The following is a 15,189-nucleotide window of genomic DNA, read 5'->3' on the forward strand; positions in this document are numbered from 1 at the left end:
TATCTGCTAAAATGTAGGTGTCTTGGCATTTAGCCACCATGCCATGAGGTGGAGTGCCTCAGTTTCCCCTTCCATACAGAAGTGTAGGTCTGTTATGCTCTTGCTGCTGTGCTGAGCTCTAAGCCTGTTTACAGGTATTAGCTGAGAAGCATCATGTTTGTGGTACTGTCTTGTTTCCATCCCTAGCCTGTACAAAAGTTTTTTTCCAAAAATCAGGTATGTTACACATTTTCACAGGGTTTGTCCATAGCATCAGCTCCATTGTCTTGACCCCTAGATGAAGTATCAAAAGACACAAGATTAACAGCCAATTTATGACAGACAGACTTTGTTCACATAGTTTGACTTGTTCAGTGTCTATTGCATTTCACAAACTCTTAGTGTGCCATGGTAGGTGTTGAGATACAGATTCTCCTGTTTCTTTGGAGAAGGTTCTCAATTCAGGTATGTGTTTGGGGTTTTGGCAAGGAAAGGGTACACTGCAACCATGCCTCCCCTCTGCCCCTCCCTCTGGAATCTTTTTGTGTTGGGCCCCACTGTTAGAGGGCTTATTCCTTCACCCTCTCACTTCCCTGGTCCTTCTCGCATGAACAGAGAGCAACAATACCCGAAGTCCGAAGGGGCAAACAATTCAATGTTTATTGGGGTGAACTTCCGGCAAGCTTAAATCCAAGTTCCTTTTTCCTTATTTCCGAATCCCAATTTACTTCCTGTTTGCCCCTAATTTATATAGTAATATTCTCAGCTATACCTTAACCAATCATTTTACTGAAATTTACCTAACCAATCCTAACATATTGTAACATAATTCTTTAACCAATTATATCCCACTACCCTAATTAACTTACGTCTAGCAAAATTAATTATACAGCAGACAGAAACAATTAGAGAACCAGACAGATGAACAATAGAAAAGTGGGGGCCATAAAGATAAAACATACAGAAATGACGGTTTCACAACCACAGCTATTGAGAAGTGATTTTTTGCCAGACAGGAGGCTATCAAACTAAGTTTTCTTTAACCATCTTTATCTGGAGGTGATAGGCACTATCAGGACAGGATTGTATTCCTAACAGCCCAATAGCACCTTATTTCAATGTGAACTAGTTTGGAATGTGAGGAGGTGACTGGTCGCTTCCCAGCTTATGGCTGCCTCTGCTACTTAGCCAAAGGTCTTAGCTTAAGAACAGGGCCTCAGACTGTCACAGTGAGAGAAGGCCCTTACACAGGCAGACAGTGATTTTGATCTTTCTTTATGTCTCTATAACTAGCTAAATGATAAACATATACCTAAATTCTTAAAGTATAGGCCTTTACAGGCAGACCTGCATATCTATATCCTAACATTCCACCCCCTTTTTTTTCTTTTGGGATCCTCCTGCCCAGGTATCCCTGGAAAAGCATAGGACATATGGTGACACACTTCCTGATAAGGCCAGGCATCAAGGTGGAAGATGTCAATGCTCCATCTGTCCCACTGCCCCTTGTGTAGTACCGTGCCCTGCACCTTCTCTCCAGGGGTGAAAGTAAGTCTAGGGACTTACCAGTACGGGGCTGGGCTGGGCTGGTGCCGGCTCTGGCACCCGGAAGGGGCGGGGCCTCAGGCGGAAGAGCCAGCCCCAGCCCACCCTGTACCAGCAAGTGCCTCCTTCCCCCTCCCCAGGGTAACAGCGGCAGCCAGGGGCTCTGGCAGTGGTTTAAAGGGCCTGGGGAGGTAGCGGCAGCTGAGCCCTGGGCCCTTTAAATCGTCCCCAGAGCCTGCCAGAGCCCTGGGGAAGCAGTGGTGGGACTTCAGGGACGATTTAAAGGGCTCAGGGCTCAGCCACTGCTCCCGCCCTGGGCCCTTTAAATCGCCGTCCCAGCCCCGCCGCTGCTACCCCAGGGCTCCGGCAGCAGGGCTCTGGCAGCAATTTAAAGGGCCGGGGGCTCCAGCCGCTGCTGGGACCCTCAGGTCCTTTAAATTGCACCTGGGGAAGCCGATCCACCCTGGTACGGCGCACCGGTTCTTGCCGGTACGCCGTACCGGGGCGTACCAGCTTACTTTCACCTCTGCTTCCCTCATATGGGCATACCACACCTATTCCAGTTACTGTTCCAGACTTCCCATTACAATTGGCCCGAGAAGGTTGGGTCTGGGTTGTCTAGTACACAGAGGGGGAGGGCTTACTACATTACTTATAGGTTATAATTAGTGGATGTTCTCTAGCGGGTTGTGACCCCCTTGATTGTTTCCATATGCAACGTAACACAAATACAGTTAACAATACACCAGCTGCTATGATAATCCACAGCAACACCGAGAGTCCTGACCACCGCAACATCCTGGCCACCACCAAAAACACTTCTTTTCCTCCTTTGATAGGGTTAAAATTTTGTCATAACCATCCTGTAGTGGATATTGCAAGCACCAACAGTTGGACACACTTACAGCAAGTTGCTCTTGTAATCTTTGTGTACTCTTGTCCATATTGTGTGTCCATTGAATATCCGCAGTGAAATCTGGTATTGTCCAAACCAATTCAACTACTTGGTACAGCATTGGGTAGTAGGTGCTGGTTCAATTGTTTACAACGATTAAGTCCACTGATCCATGGGTGCACTATTGTCCAGGTGGCAGTGTATAGAAGTTCATAATTTGGTCATATACTGGAAGGATTTTGCCTCCTAATGTTATATTGCAGGATTGCATACATTCCCAACAGAATACACCGTTCCCCATATATGTTACCCCTAAATACCCCCCTTTGCAATAGGCCATTGATCCTGCTCCTCCATAGTCATAGGTGAAGGGCACATCCATATTCCTCCTCTGGATATACAACTGCTTAATGTGATGACTGTCCAATTTACGGGGCTTCCATCGCCCCCACCTATTTCCTAGTGGCTCCCAGTGTGTTCCCCCTTCCTTAGTTACTCCCATAGGGTTCAAGGGGACCACCTTATTTGCATTTCCTTCCCATGGTATCATAGTAACAATAACACAAGAACTGTCCCCACAGGTCAGGTATGTTATTTTCCAGGTAGATGGCTATGTTTTTGCAATTGTGGATAAATATGGGCTAAGGGCCCGATTTAATACTGAAGGCCATTGTTATGACCAAGCATCTCTCATAATATCCATTAACATTATTAACTGAGCATTTTGAATACCTTGACACACTTCTCCCCATGTTAATCTTCTGAAGCCATCCCCCACCCATGTCACCAGGTCCCCTGCCCAATGAGTTAACTGCAAGTTTACCTCTACTGCTGTCCTCCACCCTGTGGTAACTGCCAATAGTTGCTGTGCCATTAATTCATTAATTTGTTGTTGAAATTTCACATTTTGGCTTATTAATTGTTTGGTTAACCACTTGTCCCCCAGATTCCACGTACCCAGCATAGTGTTCCCCGCTGCCCACAATCCCCTTTTCTGACAACGATTCCAGGTGTGTCCCCTCTCACCCACCAATTGAATTGTTGTTTCAATTCTTTTATGTACATACTACAATTAGGATGAATTTGGTCCACCCACCATTCCTTGGGGCGTACCACCCATGTAATAGAGTGAAAGGACATGTTAAAAAGTGCTGGCTGCACCTGCTCCCACAATGGCTCCCAGACATTTGCTTGTTGGGGAATATTCTTAGCTCCAGGCTGTGACCACTTTAAATTTGGATTCTTCCAACTTGGCATCCAGATCACCTGTAGGGTTACAGCTTATGAAGCTTCCCAAATGCAAAATTTTTCCTTCTCCTGCCTTGAAGAGACAATGTTAAATTCTATAACCATAGCAGGAACAACATCTTTCAATGAAGTGCTTTGGGCTGTAAGATCCCCTTGGTCACCCCACTCTCTGTTCCCAAAAGGTCAGCTGGGTGGACTCTCCCTGCCAGGAGATCTGACCGCCAGTCTTCCCTTAAAACCTGATCCACAGGTGAGGGGGTCTGGCATTTCAGATGCAGACCCTTCACCCTCCTCCTGGGGAAAAGCCTTCCTACAAAAGGGGGGTAGACCTTCCTGTCCCCCCTCACCTTCCATCTGGACTTCCCTCTCTGGGCTCCCGGCTAAGGCAGACACCCCTCTGTCCCCTAAAAAGGAATGTGACCCTGATCCAATTGTGGGCTCACAGCTACCAGCTGTGACAGACCCTTCACTGGCCAGCAAAATCCACCCCCCTTCACTCAAGTTGGGTTTGCTCCCAGCTACAGAGTCCTTGGGGTCTGTTCCCACCACAGCAGTCACCAGGACCCCAACTTCCATCTCCGGAATGCATGTCCCGGTGCACCCTAGGGCAGAGCCTGTCCCCTGCTGACCTGCAACTTCCTGGCAGTCAGCAGCTGGGAAGGCCTCCCTGTTACAAGGTGGAACATCCCCCTCCCCAAGGGAGATGATCACAGGACAGGAGCTGGCTCTGTCCACCTCCTCCCACAGGGACCTGCCTTGAGCCCGGGGGCTACAGTAACTGGTCTCGACCATCCCTGCCCCCACAGCCCATTTTCCACTGCTACAGAGGAATTAAAGAGACACTCTGCTATTTCCCCAGCAGCACATGTGACTTCACCCTCCCCTCTGGGGCTTTCAGCACAAGATTCCTTCTTGCTGCTAACAAACCCTGGGACAGATTCTTCCACATCAAAAAAATCATTCCCCAGTAGAAACAGTTCAAAACTGTGTGCCACTGCTGCAACAGTTAGTTCAGCCTGAAAATCACCAGTTTCCATGCGTACCTTAGCTAAAGATGCAAGGACTTTGTAACCTCCCACCAATTCTAATTCCTGCATTTTTCCTGGTAACAAATCCTTCTCATGGATCAGGTCCCTCCTGACCACAGAAATCTCTGCACCAGTATTCCTCCAACCTTGGAGCACTTTGCCATTAAGTTTAACAGCATGCATATGCTCACTGCTTGATTGTGTAAAAGCAACCTTTACAAATCATAGAATCATAGAATATCAGGGTTGGAAGGGACCCCAGAAGGTCATCTAGTCCAACCCCCTGCTCAAAGCAGGACCAATTCCCAGTTAAATCATCCCAGCCAGGGCTTTGTCAAGCCTGACCTTAAAAACCTCTAAGGAAGGAGATTCTACCACCTCCCTAGGTAACGCATTCCAGTGTTTCACCACCCTCTTAGTGAAAAAGTTTTTCCTAATATCCAATCTAAACCTCCCCCAGATCCCCCAAATCCTGTATGGTAATAGGCAGTAGCCTGGGATACCCCTGTGCTGTGAGAATCAGCAGTTCCACCTGTTATCTGCTGCCCGTTCCCACTCATCCCAGGACATTTATTCCTCAGATGCTCAGTGGAATTACAATGATAGAACCTTCTGGGCTCCTCTGCTTGTACAGGAGATTTTGGATGAGTAACAGGGGATTGGGGAGGTGAACACCCAGCCTCCTTTTTCCCAGGGGTAAAACGGTGATCCTGCTTTCCACCAACCCTGCACTCCGCTGCCAGTGGTTTATGTTTAATTGCAGCTTGTGATTGCTCATAATAGTCTGCAAACCCAGCTAATTGTCCCATTGCATCTGCCTTTTTGTCCTACAAATACAGTTTTACATCGTCACTGCAGATATTCAGGAACTGCTCCTGAACAACCAAATCACACATTTCTTCAAAGTCTGTAATGCCTTTTTCGCTCATGCACTTGTCTAACAAATCCCTCATTTCATTTACATAAACCACATTACTTAATCCAGTTCCCCTCTTAAGGATCCTGAATTTAACCCTGTAGGTTTCAGGTATAATCTGAAACTGTTTCAAAATCAGTTCCTTAAATATACCATAGTTTGAAGCATCAGCAATAGGGATCTTATTGAATATGTCCAGCGCTGTCCCCGTCAATTTTGCAACCAAAGTAGTCATCTTTTGATCCTCAGGAATCTCATGGAGAGTGCACAGTCTTTCAAAGGTGAGGAAATATTCGGCAATATCACTGGATTCATCATATGGTGGGCATAACTGTTCCCATTTGTGGATTTTGGGGGAAGTGGAGCCAGCTGCTGAATGATTCTGTCTCTTCCACTCCATTACAGCCAGTTCATGCTTCTGGGTGTCAATTTGTCCTTGTCTCTGGGCTTCAAGTTCTTTGCCTTTTAACTCCATGGTTCTTTCGTGAGCAGCTTTCTCCCTGGCAATTTTCAATTTGCATTTCTCTTAATTCCATCTGCCTTTTGTGTTCAGTTTGTGCTTGTCTCTGGGCCTCAATTTCTTTGTCTTTTAAGTCCAGGGTTTGCTGGTGAGCAGCCTTTTCTTTGTCAACCTCCAGCTGCCTGAGTTCCAGGGCAGCTTTTTGTGCTTCAAATTGGGCCTGTTTCTGGGCCTCAAGTTCTTTGTCTTTTAACTCCATGGCTCTTTCATGAGCAGCTTTCTCTTTGATAATTTGGGCATCAATTTCCATTTGTCTTAATTCCATCTGCCTTTTGTGTTCATTTTCCTTCTCAGTGATCCTCAACCTGTGCAGTTCTAGCTTCTTCTGAGCTTTACTCTCACTCATTTTGCTTACTTTTCTTTCCCTATTTCCCTTACCCGAAATAAGCAAACATAAAATAACAAACCAGTAACCACTTTGTCTGTTCTCCAGCCACCACACTCAAAACTCACTTAAAATCATTACCATTGTCTCAAAGCAATCAGCTGTGCACATACCCTGTTTGACTACACCACTGTGATGGGTTTGTTCACAGAGATGCCCTTGGGACTGTCACCTGATGTGCTGAAATTACCTCTGAGCCTGTTTTCCCTGCCAGCTTGGGACTCAGAACCCTGCCTTGTTGAGCCAGACATGCTAGCCTGCTGCAACACAGACCCAGGGTCTGGGCCATGCTCCCAAAGCTGCAGACTTTAACTAAAAACAGCTCAGCAGGTTACCTGTCTCCAGCACCCAGACACCCAGCTCCCAGTGGGATCCAAACCCCAAATAAATCCATTTTACTCTATATAAAGCTTATACAGGGTACATTTGTAAATTGTTCATCCTCTATATCACTGATAGAGAGATATGCACAGCTGTTTGCTCCCCCTGGCATTAATTGCTTACTCTGGGTTTATTAATAAACAAAAGTGATTTTATTAAGTATAAAAAGTAGAATTTAAGTGGTTTCAAGAAATAACAGCCAGAACAAAGCCCTGGTCTGAGGGGGGTATCGATCTAAGTTACGCAATTTAAGCTACGTGAATAATGTAGCTGAAGTCAAGTACTTAGATAGACTTACCGTGGTGTCTTCACCTTGGTGAGTCAACTGCTGTCACTCCCCCACCGACTCCGCCTGCACCTCTTGTGGTGCTGGAGTACAGGAGTCGACGGGAGAGCGCTAGGGGGTCGATTTATCGCATCTAGATGAGACACAATAAATTGATCCCCATTGGATCAATCACTGCCTGCCGATCCAGCGGGTAGTGAAGACATACCAAAGGAAGTCACAAAAGCAAAATAAAACAAACTCGCAAGTCTAAATCTAATACATTAAGAAACTGATTACAAGTGATCTCTCACCCTCAAAGATGTTCCAATAAACTTCTTTCACAGACTAGACTCCTTCCTAGTCTGGGCCCAATCCTTTCCCCTGGTACAGATTTTGTTAGTTCCAGCAGACATCTCAGGTGGTAAGCAGGATATTTTTCATGACTGGCTGCCTCTTTTGTCTTGCTCCACCCCCTTCTATAGCTTTGGCACAAGGCGGGAATCTTTTATCTGTGCTTGTCCCTACCCCTGCCTTATCAATGGAAAAGTACAAGGATTAAGATGGATTCCAGTATCATGTGACATGGTCACATGTCACTGTAAGACCCCCTAGTCTCCATTCTTTCAGGGTCAGCGCACACGAAGGCGTGCAGGTAAATAAACCATTTACAACCAATTGTCCTAGTAATTGGAGCCATCAAGATTCTAAACCACCATTAATGACCCACACTTTGCATAATTACAATAGGACCTCAGAGTTATACTTCATATTTCTAGCTTCAGGTACAAAAATGATACATGCATACAAGTAGAAGGAATATATTCAGTAGGTTATAACCTTTGTTATGATACCTTACAAGAGACCTTTTGCATAAAGCATATTCCAGTTACATCATATTCACACTCATAGGCATATTTCCATAAAACATGGAGTGCAATGTCACAATCAGTAATGTCCCATCAATGCAAATGATAAAAAGCAAGAAAATAAGTGGCTGTCATGAAGCAGCACATCTCCACTCCACTCATCAGTTCCCTTCCTCATCCTCAGCTTCCTCCCTTCCACCGCTCTCAATCACACCTCCCCCCTCATCCTGAGAAAGTAACCAGCACCCTGGCACTCTCACCATGCTGACTATGTCAGTTTTTTTCCCATGATGAACATAGAGCAGGTGGGCTTCGTAACTTGCAGGCTGTGTAGTTCTGTACCTATTGGTGTTTGAAGTAGAGATGAGATGCTTTGCCTGGGACATTAGAGAGAATTAATGTGACAGGGAGAGCAGCTTTGTTCTAACTCCCTTATGTTTCATGTCCAAAGGGAGTGCTGTGTTTGGTCAGAGTTACGGCAGCACATGGGTTGTGTGTGTTACACAGGCTGCAGCACCAGTAGTTAACGCTTTCCAGTTTTCCACTGCTGCTCTCGCTATTGGTTAACTCAAGTGGCAAAGATCTGTGTGAGTCTAAAATTTCCAGCCCTGCTGATGATCCATGTAGGTGTCAACGTGGTTCCCTGTGATGGAATTTCAGCGGAGAAGGGGAAGGTTTGTTTGGTGTGTTTCCATGTTTGTTTTTCCAATTTGGTTCTTTTAAAACCCTAGGAAATTACACACAAAAACTGTTACAAGAACACTTTGCAATGTCACAGGTGTCCCTAACTGTGTTCCTCATTTTCTGTGTGTCCAGCTTGATACACTGGGCTCTGATTTTTAGGAGCTCTGAATACTTCCAGAAGTGTCTGTAGCCAATGGGAGCTGGGCTTTGAACATAGAAGGTACTACATCATGCCAAGCACTCTGAAATTCAGACCCTATGTATGTCAAATTAGTGCAAACTTTTGCTGTTAATGTCTCTGTGCCCCAGTTCCCCATGTGTGAAAGGGGAAAACATCACCCTTCACCACACGGGGGCATTGGGAAAATACATTCATTAAGGTTTTGTGACACATTCAGGTACTCCATATGGAAATTAATAATCCTGTCTCAGAGCAAGGTTTGACTAGTGGATAGTAAATAAGGCCTGGACCACACACTGAACAATGAGGAGAAAACAAAATATTGAACAGCAGCTCATTCAGTGAGCGGTGTCCATTCTGTACTGCAAATGAGGCTGGAGTCCTGGGGAAATAAAATTCAGAAACCATGTAAAATTCAGAGGCTCCAGAATGGCAGTGGGGAGCACAGGCTATTTGCTGCATGAAGAAGGGAGATCACCCTGCAGCCCCCACACCCGTGGGACATGGACTCAGTGGTAAGGCTGCACCCGACCGTGACATAGCATAAGGCCTGGGCCTGCCCCAGAAACACCCTGGAGCCCTGCACCTCTGTGCCAGGCACACCAGGTGCGGGGCAGGCATGCTCAACCAGACAGGATCCAAACGTGGCTTGGTGTGGAGGGATCCAGGTGTGGAGTGACAGGATTCTGTGTGGGACAATCAGTGGGGTGGGGGGTCTAAGTGTGGGGGGATCCAGGTGCAGGGACAATGGGACTCTGCAGGGACTTCCCGGTGAAGGTGGTTGTAGCTCAGTGGAGGGGTCTGGGTGTGGGGGAGTGCGGCTTGGTGGGATGGGGGTCTGATTGCAGCTAGTTGGGGATCAGTGGCATGGAGGCTGGATGTGGGGGCTCAGGGTGGTGCAGGGGGTGGGGCATCAGGGTGGGGGTTTGAGTACAAGGAGCTAAGTGGGGGGTGGTCTGGGTGCAGGGGTGGGGGCCCAGAGTCAGGGGGTCTGGGTGCAGGGGGTCTCCAGATACAGGGGTTGAGATTCAGTGGGGTGGGTTTTGGGTGTGGAGGGCTAGGGGGGCTCTGGATGTACCAGGTAAGGCTTGGCAGGGGTGTCTGGGTATGGTAGGTCCAGATGCATGGGGGTTGGGTGGATGGGGGAGCAGCTCCTCATACAGTGACCCCTCCCCGCCACAACTGAAGAGCGATGGGGGCAGGAAGCAGGGGAGAACGCTGAGCTTCCTGCAGCTGGGGGAGGGTGGTGGGTATGACACAGCCCCAGCCACTCCTTGCAGGGGAAGAGGAAGTCCCGTCGTCTCCTGCCTCCAGCCCAGCCAGGACTAGCAGCTGATCCTGGCTCAGGGTAGGAACCACTGGCTGGGGTATCCCCAGCCCTGCTGTGATTTACCTCTCCGCTGGCTGCTCCAGGTACCTGAAACAATGTACCTGCACTGCTAGGGAGTGGTACATGACTGCTCTTGCATTTTCCCTTTGCTTCCCTGTCAGAAAATCATTTTTCTATGGGGAAGCAAAGAAATCTGTGGGGGACATGAATTCTGTGCGCATGCAGTGGTGCAAAATTCCCCCAGGAGTAAAGACTGTATCGTATGAACACACTCCAGGAGACTGATCTGAGGTTGCAGAGGCAGTCTTCATGCTGGCATTTCCTAATTTTTGAGTGCTTGACCTTGCAAACAGAACATTCTTTTAACGTAGCTTGGTGTGTGTGTATTTACATATTATCTCAGACTTCGGGGCATAACTTTTGGCATCCACTTCCACATGTAGGCACCTAAATAGACTGATTTTCATGGGTACTGCTAACTTCAATAAAACTGCACCTTGTTGCACCATCATTTACCTCAGAACAATGAAGGGCTGAATTGATCCAAGCTGACTTTAAACTGACCTGACCTCAGGAGCCTCTTCATTCCATTGGTTAATGTCAATGGGAGCTGTGCGTGCAACTGACATGGCAGGGGCGATCCTTAGCTCCCCGACTTCAGTTAGAGCTATGTTGCTTTCTGCCAGCTGAAGATTCCAGCTAGCTGTGGTCTAGACTATTAAGCTGGGCATCCAGCAGGAAAGCTAGAGATGGGTCCAAGCTGCAGAGCTGAGACTCCGATCCAGACCAGAGTCTAATGTTCTAGTTCAGAACTATCCTCAAGAGCCAGCTAGCTGAGAGCTTGACTCAGAGCAAAGTTGGAGGGACAGCACTGAGAATGGAGTCAAGCAGGAAAGCGATGCTGTGATAATCCTCAGAGATTACACAAAACGACAGGCTAATGAAATCACAGAACTGTCTGCGAACAGCAGTGAGAATGATGATCTGGTGGCAGGGGCAAGAGGGAGGTTCTCAGAGCTCTGAAAAGAGCCAGAGCCAGCTTCAGGAGGAGCCACAGGACTGGAACTCAGATCCGTGGGTCCCCAGGCAGCTTTTGCAGCTTGGCTGGATCTGGTGGCTTGCTACTAACTGGTGGGCTGAGTGGCTAATGGAGTCCTCGCCCCACCAGAGGCACCACCCATGGGAGTCCTGACTGTAGGACTGCCTGGCCGCATCACTTGGTCCAGCAGTGCTATTTAAGCATGAAGAAGGTACAGGGTGTTTTCTGTGTAACTGGTAAATTCCTGGCTGGCTGCTACGGTGCCCCCTGCCTTCTTCCCTGATTCCTGGTTCCTGCTTTCCTGACCTGTTCCTGGTTCCTGCCCCTGGTCTCTGACTGGTTCTGGCTCTTACCCTTGGATTGGATCACTGACTGACTCCTGCTCCAACCACTAGGTCTGTCCACCCAAGCCCCAGTCGTGACTTGTTGCTTCCCATCGAGCAAAGCTGTCAAATTGGTAAACGCGATAGCTGAATGTGCTCTGAGGCCATGAGCCATCCCCAATGTGGCTGGTAGTTGAGAAGCAGGAAGCTGTGGCAGAGATGGTGAAGCAGGGAGGTTAGGAAGGGGACAGACAGGCTGGATCCCATGCTGTCTTTCCTGGGCTTGCTGCAGCAGCACTGCTGGATCTAAGGCAGCAGATCTTGCTGATCTCTCTGTAGCGCAGCTAGCTGGGCTCTGTTCCAAGTGGCACACATCACTTACCAAACCCAGGGAGGCTGCTAAGAATGCAGCACCAAGCAGCTTCTGCAGTCCTAGGGGCTCACTTCCGTTCAAGGTAAGTCTTAATTACAATGAAATTATATGTGCTGGGCCTGAAAGTTCCCATTGAACGCAACAGGATAAACTGGGTCCTGTCAGTGGTGGGGTGGAGTGAAATGACAGCTAGGCCTTTAGGAATGACTGCTACAGAGCCACACCATCACAGCTGTGTTGAGCTGATGGGCTCTGTCAGTGGGCAAGTAGAATGGACATTGTCTAATGTAATGAACTGGATGGTGGCTGTGCGTGCCGCTCTCATGGATAGAATCAGAATTGCTCAACTGTGTGACATGGGCCCTAGCAGCTTGGGGCTGTTGCTCTCACTCAGGTGCTGTGCTTCTGCAATGCAGGATCTCAGCTCTGTCCCAGCTGGTACAAGAAGGCCTGAAAAGCACTGGTGTGCAGCACGGCAGTGCTGGTCAAGTGGCTAAGTGGCCACTGATTTGCTTTGGTACAAATCCGAACCCCTCAAAGGTTTTTTGGGTGTTTTAATGGAGATCATAGAATCATAAAATCATAGAATATTAGGGTTGGAAGGGACCTCAGGAGGTCATCTAGTCCACCCCCCTGCTCAAAACAGGACCAACACCAACTAAATCATCCCAGCCAGGGCTTTGTCAAGCCTGACCTTAAAAACCTCAACTAAATCAGGACCAACAACAACTAAATGTTGTCTTGTGTCATGGAGCTTCCCCCGGATCACTCCCTTGTCCTGCAAGGGGTGAGGGCAGGGAAACATTTGTTTTTATTCTGTGAAGAGGCACTGTCAAGTGGATTCATGCCCTTGTAAAAACAAGGCATGATCTAAGATTGGTGGTGATTAAAGATGGGCCTAAGAAACTCAGATCTACTCTTGGCTCCTCTCTCTCCCCTTCAGTTTCAGGGAGTGCTGAGTCGGACTTGTATCCCTGGAGGACTTGCACCCCCTAAGTGGAATGGGCCTGTTTTTTTGTTATGACCCAATATGGCAGAAACCAAGGAAGATCATCAGATGGCAACCTCAGGGGCCTGGCATCCAAGATTTCAGACACGGAGAACTCTGATCGACCTCTAACCCGATGTGTGCACCTCAGCTGACCCCTAGTCTGGAGCTGAGCAGCGTCCTGTTGGCCTGTCATGTTTCTTTTTTTTAATTAAAATGTCCACGAAAATAACTTTTGTTTGGACTTGACCCTCCCCTGCAGGAGCCTGAGGTGTGGTATTTTCTGCACATTTATTTCATGGCCTAATTTGCATATTTGCAAATACTTTGAATATAAATAGGTTTTAGCTAATTGCCAGCACACCTGCCTCTAGCAGTGACGGGGGTACAACTCACAGATGCACAAAGTGTGGCAGCTTTATCGGGAGGTTGGGGGGGGGCATTAGGGCAGGCGTGGGGGAGGGTGTGTTGCAGTGTTGGGTTACATGGATGGCTCAGTGGGTGCTGGATGGTGTCTGATGGGTGCTGGGTGGGTAAGTGCTTCAGACTGGGGGCTGCTCAGTGCTAGTTGGGTGCTACTGGAGGGGTGAATGAGTCACATGGTGGCTGGGGGCCCTGGGGTGGGTGGGTAGCAGGGGTCTCACTAGTGGCTGTAGGAGTCTGATGCCGGTGCCGCCTCCACCCATTCCTCTCCGTTGCTCCTTCCCTGCTTAGATTCACCACCCGATTCCAGCAGAAGGAATGCTGCGAGGGCGGGCTGCGGGGCTGCATCCAAAGCAGGTGCCAAAGCAGGCCCAGAGGAGCCACCACAGCTACAGTCTGCAGTCCGGCTAGCCACATGGCATCCGAGGCGTGAGTGTTACATGAGATGCCTGGCACTTGGCAGCCCTGTGTTTGCAACCCAAACATTGCCTGCAGGAAAGCCAAACTGGCTGCAAAAACCTGTGAAATTGACTATTTCGTTTTCCAAGAGGAGTGCAATGCAGAAAGTGAACTAAGTGCACTGCAAGAAATCTGATCTTAAAAATTATTTCTGTTGCCATAATATAGTGTGTTATGTTTTCTTATTTGGTTGGGTTTTTTTGTTTGCTGGCATCATAGATCCATAGAAGTTAATGAAGCTAGGCCAATTTATGTCAGCTGAAAATCTGTCCTGGGATTTTTAACCTGAGAGTGACCCATTAAGTTGTTTCCCTGGTACTCAGAGTACCTTCACTCAGTGTTTGGATGATATGAAGAGGCATTTTGTGCTCTGTGATATTTCCTGTAGTGCTCACAAGCGGATCCATGAAACTCCTTACCCTACGACAGTGGAGTGCTGTAGAACTCTACAGAGACAGACAACCGTTCTGCAATGGGGGGGTGGGGTGGCTTTTGGCTTTGATTTAGTGAAAAATGTGCTGGCTGGATTATGGTTTTGTAAATCCGGAAATGAGTCTGGTTCTGGATCATGTTCACTTGTCCCCTCCACACACACAGACACACAAGGCCTGGGCAGGCTGGGATAAATGGTTCCAGTTTGGGCCTGTCTCTATCTTGTAAATTAGAAATGAGCCTGAGTCACATACTTCAGTCCTAGATGTCAACATCTTTATTTGTGCTATATAGCACCACCAGGCCTGAGGGTGGTAGATGCTGTACAAACACACGGTGAGAAACAGGTCCTGTGCTGAGGAGTTTTCAGTCTTTTAAGCAAACTAGACAGAGATGACTTACTTAACCATCAGTGGCTAGGCTAGGGTTAGAAGTCAAGTTTGCTTAGCAGCTTGGCCTGGTAGCTATCCGCTGGACCATGGTGCCTTCCTAATGGCCTTTCTGCATTCAGTTCTGTTGGTTAGTTCAGCCTGCTACAGAGACACGGGGCAGCTGTGAAGTCTAGACCCAGATCTGTGTTTCACCAGAGTTCAGGGGTGTTCAGATGTAGGATTCTAGTTCAGGCCCATCTCTATAAAATCCCTCCCAGTTTTATCCATTCATTTTTAACAGTATTATCCAAAAGGGAGGTGCCACCTTCTTATACCCCGCCACTCATGTATTAATCTTGGTAAATTCCCCGTGCAGTTTTAGGTGTCCATTTTATTCCTGATTATATTTTAACACTCTTTTTTTCTCTCCCTCTCTCTCCTCTCCTTTCTTTCCCTCTCTCCTTTTGTGTATATAATTATTCCCCAGATCTCCAAGACAGGGCTGTATTATGTGTAGGGAAAATGATTATTAAATCTTTGACTGAGATCACACAT

The 15,189-nt window shown here is 47.7% G+C and overlaps 1 protein-coding gene across 1 annotated transcript in view; it reads left to right on the forward strand.

Annotated features, from left to right (window-relative positions):
* The window catches only part of INSYN1 (inhibitory synaptic factor 1), a 101,755-nt gene that overhangs the window by 14,778 nt on the left and 71,788 nt on the right, over window positions 1-15,189 (forward strand). The window lies entirely within an intron of this gene.

Source organism: Lepidochelys olivacea (assembly GCF_965140295.1).
Source record: "Lepidochelys olivacea isolate rLepOli2 genome assembly, chromosome: 10".
Lineage (NCBI taxonomy): Eukaryota > Metazoa > Chordata > Testudines > Cheloniidae > Lepidochelys > Lepidochelys olivacea.